The 5,511-nt window shown below is 56.5% G+C and overlaps 1 protein-coding gene across 2 annotated transcripts in view; it reads left to right on the forward strand.

Moving 5' to 3' along the window:
* The window catches only part of Slc38a3 (solute carrier family 38, member 3), a 22,863-nt gene that overhangs the window by 3,302 nt on the left and 14,050 nt on the right, over window positions 1-5,511 (forward strand). The window contains exon 1 of one of the 2 annotated variants that reach the window (XM_005410248.2): window positions 4,266-4,297. The exons of the other annotated variant lie outside the window; for it this stretch is intronic. The gene's annotated coding sequence lies outside the window, so the exon portion shown is untranslated. Of the gene's footprint in view, window positions 1-4,265; window positions 4,298-5,511 lie in introns of those variants that run through there. 2 annotated transcript variants of the gene reach the window in all.

Raw genomic sequence — 5,511 nt, forward strand, 5'->3', positions numbered from 1 at the left:
AGGAGGAAGAAGAGGAGGGGGGAAGGGAGGAGGAGAGGGGGAAGAGGGGGAGGAGGGGGAGGGGAGGAGGAGAAGTTCTCCATATAGTTTGGAAAATAATTCCTTTTCTTTATTTTGGTTTTTGTTTTTGAGACAGGATCTCACTATGTAGTTCAGACTGGCCTTGAACTCACTGTGTACCCCAGACTGACTGGCCTCAGACTCTCAGTGATCCTTCTGCCTCTGCCTCTGGAGTGCTGGGATTACAGGCATGCCCCACCACATCCGGCCTGGAAAATAATTCCCTATCAGAGACATGATTTACAAATACTTTCTCATTCTTTGGTTTTTATGCCTTTTTGCTCTTTTATGATTTTGCTTTGATTTGCCATGCTGTTGATTAAACCCCAGGGCCCTACCTGTGTTATGCAAGCACTCTGCCACTGAGTTATGTCCCCAGCCCTGTTTATTTTTTGAGACAGGTTCTCACTAAGCTGCCCGGGCAGGCCTCAAACTTGTGATCCTCCTGCCTCAGCCTCCCAAGTCGGTGGGACAACAAACATTCTATTTGACGGTTCTCGTTTACGTGTTTTTAGTGGTTAATTCCCCCTCAAACATTAAAGTAATGGGAGAAAAAAACATTGAAAAATTTAAAAGTGGCTGGGCATGGTGGCTCACACCTGCAATCCCAGGACTTGGGAGGCCAAAGCAAGAAGATCGCTGTGAGTTTGAGGACAGCCTGGGCTACAGAATGAGCTCAAGGTTGGTCTGGACTGCATAGGGAGATCCTGTCTCAAAAAAAAAAAAAAAAAAAAAAGTAAGTTTATTTAAGACTCAATTTATTTTCACCCTGTGCTGGCAGGTACTCTACCACTGAGCTATATCCCCAGCCCAAACTCACATTATTTATTTATTTGCTTTTTTGAGACAGGTCTGGCTGTGTAGTTCAGACTGGCCTTGAATTCACTGTGTAACCCAGGTTGCCCTCAAATTTATGGTGATCCTCCTGCCTCAGCCTCCTAATACTGGGATTACAAGTATGGGCCACCATTCCTGGCTTAAACACATTACATTACAGTATCTTAAGCTTACACATTTTATTCCTACCTAAAATTGACTTCATTTTATTTATTTTTTATTTTTTGGTATGGGAATTGAACTCAGGACCTTGCATTTTCCAGGCAGGTGCTGTGCTGCTGAGCTATATCCCTGGCCCAAACTGAATTTATTATAATTTTATTTTCCTGGCTTTAGTGGAAACAAAAGTCATCAATAGTATTTTTGAAATCTGTTTTGGGAAAAAATAATCATTATAAGTTTTCATAAGAACAGATACATAGGGGCACATACTTTTCCTGGGGGCCAATGTGGGCATGGGGGAGGAGAGGAATGGACCAGGAGACTCCAGGGCAGATGCCGATGTCCTCAATACCCGCAGAGCCAGGGCCTGTGAAGCCGGGACTCCGCCTCACGGCTGAGCAGCCACATGTGACACTGTACCGGCCGGGCTCGCAGAGGGTTTGGACAAGCTGAGTCTGCAGGGTCTGCGGCCGCTTGAGGGAGACGTCTGGGAGGCAGCAGGTCCTCCGAGTGGAGCAGAGGCACGCTGTGGAAGCACCCTCAGGATCCAGGAACCTGCAGGAAGCCGCTGGGGGGACACACGAGGAACATGAGGTGCTCAGGGAGCCAAGGACACACAGTGGCCACACGGCCCCGTTCAGAGCCTGAGGGGCGGACCGGGCTTGGCCAGTGGCGTGAGCCTGCTGGTGGTCTCGGGCCTGGCTGCGCTGGAGCGGTTCATCTGGAGTGAAATGAGACAGGCCGGAGCGGGCGGGGGTGAGACAGAGGACGGAAGGCTGTGAGGAGTTGGCAGTATTGGGCTAATGGGGAGAGGTGAACTAACAGGGTCTTCCTCGTAGCTGCCTTGTGCTGGAAAAAAAGGGTAATGAACCCCCCAGCCTTCCTGGACAAGGGACAGAGCAGAACCGGCCCGCTGTGCAGGGGCTGGGCCTCAGCCGCCACGATCACTCTGACTGCAGAGTCCGGGTTAAGCACTGACACTGCTGGATGCTGTGGGCTGGGGACGCTGCCTGGCCTCGAGCCACCCTGCCCGTAACCCCCAATGTAGAGGCCCCTGCGTGCCCCAGTGACAAAGACAAACCTCCTCCACCTCACTCACCACACCAGTTTAATTACAGCCCGAGAAGCAGCATCAATGGGTGATTGGGTGCCTGATGCTTGATTCACAGTCCGGGCCAGAGGATCAGAGAGCTGGCCCAGATTCAGCACTGTGGCTTCACCTGTCATGCAGGTGACAGCGTTTACTGTGGGCATCACCAGCCACTGCCATCCCTGTCTGACCTCCGGGCATCTCAGGGTAACCCTGGGAACCCCCTGGTCTTCAGCTCTGGCTCTGACAGGACTAACCTGGCCCAGCTGCTGACTAGAGATTAGACAAGCCTGGTGGACGGTTAATGCCACTGACGTCAGGGCCTGGCCAGATGACCACTGGGAGTTTGGGCCCTCCCCGTGGTCAGCAGCACAGCCCATGTGACCTGAGCTTATTAAGCCGCTTCAGTGGCCGGAGAGGCTGGGGGCCAAATCTCTGGGGGAAAGGGTGGGCACACCAGGCTGAGGGACTGACCTCAGCAGGAGGCCACAGCTCTGGGGCCCGGCTGGGGACGTCTGCACAGAAGGGCTGACTCTGGCTGCCCTGCACACTTCCACGGCCTGTGTTGAAACAGTAACCTCAAAAGCCAGAAGCGGCCCAAACCAGCCTCCTGGGCACCAAACTGAGTAGCATGGAGCCAGGGTGTGGAGCCAGGGTCACACGAGGCTTTGAGCCCAAGCACGACACCGGCAGCGGGTCCTGCCCTGGCCCGGCGCGAGCCCTCTGCCAGTGCCTCCTGCCCCTTGCCTCCCTTTCTCTTAGCAGAGCCGAGCCCACAGGTTGCTTCTCCTTGGGCTTTCTTCCTTTAAAAACAAAATATATATATATTTTTAAATTGGTACTGGCAATTGAACCCAGGGCCTTCACACACTGAACTATAACCCCAGTCACTTTGTTGTGTCGTGTTGTATTATCATTTTGAGACAGGATCTCACCAAGTCACCAAATTTCCCAGGGTGGGCTGGACTTCGCAATCCTCCTACCTTAGCGTCCCAGAGTGCTGGGATCATGCATGTGCCACCCCACCTGGCTTGGGCTTCCTTTGACTTGCACCCTCCATCCGGCCAAGCGCTTCCCATCTAGACTCCCCATACGCAGCACGCAGAGACATGGACGCTAGGACAGCGGGTAGGTGGTGTGGCAGCTCTAGTGAGCACTGGGGTAGCTGGCTGTCTTGGTGATGAGGCAGGGTTCTCAGCAGTGATCTTCTCTTGGTGCTAAAGGACAAGGAGCAGTTTTCCAAGGAGGTGGGGCCAGGCAGGGAACCTCAACCCAGGAGGCATGAGGCGGAGGCACAGAAGCACGAAGGCCGGTGTATTCTAGAAAGAACAGGACCTGACCATGTTGGCCAGCTCAGAGTACCAGACGGAAGCAAGTTGGGGGTGTCGGGAAGGCCGGTGGGTACAAGGGCCGGGACTTGAGGTCACCCAAGCAGCCAGTGTATCCCAAGGCTAGGCTCTGGCAAGCGCTGGGGTGGAGGTGAGATGAGGCCTCACTGTTGGGGAGATTCTTGGGGCGCCATGTGCATGGGGCACCAGCAGAGGGGATAGTGTGGTCAGAAGGGCCTGCACTGCTAGAGGCTGAGAGTTCATGCCTGAATAGCTGAAGGAGGGCAGAGGGGCTGCTGTGACCCCGGCAGGAGGCTCTGAGCGATCCTGGGGCCTAGGTTCCGCCCCACATGTCTGACAGTCTCCTGGGCCTGGGTTAGAGGTGGCGGAGGTGGTACAGGGAAGAGCTAGGTTGATGCTGGAGATAAAGCCTCTCTGCCTGCTCCAGGCAGCCCCCAACACCCCAGTGGCATAGGTGGACCTTCCCTCTGGCTTCTGGGAGATAGCACCTGGCAGTCTCAGAGCCCTATCCCAGCTGCCCTGCTGTCCAGCCACCGCAGGCTGGGTTGGGAGGTTCAACAGCTGGTGGCAAAGACCTCAGCACTGTGTTTGCCCTGGAGGCGCCCAGGCCTAACAGTCACAGAGTCATCCCTGCCCCCAGCTGGACCTGGGACGCTACATCACACCCAAGGCCTGCTTAGACAGCCCAGCCCCGTCAGCTCCTGCTCCCCCCAGTCTGGACTGAAGATCCTAACATTCACCTGACAGGTGACCTTCTGCAGCTGCCTGTGGGAGCCACCAGCCCGCTGCAAGTGGCTCTGTGAGTATCCAAGGTGTCTCTGTCTTATGCCCTTTTGGAGGGTGGTAGCCTAATGACCCCTCATGATCATGGTGACATCTAAAGATTGTACCAGCCTCAGGTCAGGAGGCAAAGCCAGACCCTTCCAGTTGCCTAGTGACCAGGAGGCAGGAGTCAAGCAAACTGAGTTTGCGGAAATTGCCCCACCCCAGTGCCCTTCTGTGAAGTCCTCTCAGCCACCTGACCCTCCCAGGTAGCACTGAGCCCCCTGCCCACGGCCCATGCCCTCCCTGTGCCCACGCCCTTCAGGCCAGGGGAGAAGAGCCAGTCCTTGTGACAGAGGGAAACTAAGGTGCACCAAAGCCTGACTCTCGTCGTGCTACATCAGCAGGAAACGAATCCAGGCGCCCTGGGTTTCGGTATTCCTGACTCCCAGCCCAGGGCAGGAAACGGGGCAGCTCTGTCCTCCTGGGGCTTTCCCCCAGCACCAAGGAGGCGGGCAGTGGGACACTGAGAAGTCCTGCCTGGGTAGGAAGAGCGCAGGCCAGGCATTAATCGGATCAGAGCCAGTGGCTGCGAAACAAGTGGCACAGCTGTTCTAGGAATTCTCCCTTTCAGTTTACCCCCGAAAGTCAACACCTCCCCTGCTCCCTGCTGGCTAGACCGGAGACCGTGCTCCACCACCCATCTCTGAGCATCAGGGCCCCCTGCGCCCACTTCCCACAAGCAGGCTGGCGGCAGCCTCCTGCGTGCAGAAATGGGGACGGGGCAAGAGAGGCCACACAGGCCCGGGCAGGCCCGGGGGGTGCCGTTGCCTGCCGGCCTCTGCCCTCACTGCCCGGCGCCAGCCTCGGAGCCCGTCTTCTACCTTGGGTGACGACAGAACGATGCACAGAGCTCTTCCCCACTCCCGCCCCGACCCCACCCCTGGTCGGCAACGGTGAGAGGTGGAAAAGGAAATTCTGTTGCATAAGTAGTGCCTCGGAGTCCTCCGCGCAAAGCACCCTTCTCCGAAGTTAAGCTTTGCGCGTTCCCGCTCCCGTTGGCCGAGAAGCCCTTCTGGCTTCAGGGAGACGCGGGCAGAGCACTTGGGGGTGAAGGACAGCAGGGGCCTCAGAGAGTCTACCTCGGTCTGAAGCATCCCTCCGCCCCGGACTCCAGGGAGCCCGCCCAGGTCCGCGCGCCTACCTCGGGGCTTGCTGGCCCTCCGGCGCCCCGGGGCTCGCCCCCGCCCC

The sequence above is a fragment of the Chinchilla lanigera genome, unplaced genomic scaffold (assembly GCF_000276665.1).
Source record: "Chinchilla lanigera isolate Chin_1 unplaced genomic scaffold, ChiLan1.0 scaffold00131, whole genome shotgun sequence".
Taxonomy (NCBI): Eukaryota; Metazoa; Chordata; class Mammalia; order Rodentia; family Chinchillidae; genus Chinchilla; species Chinchilla lanigera.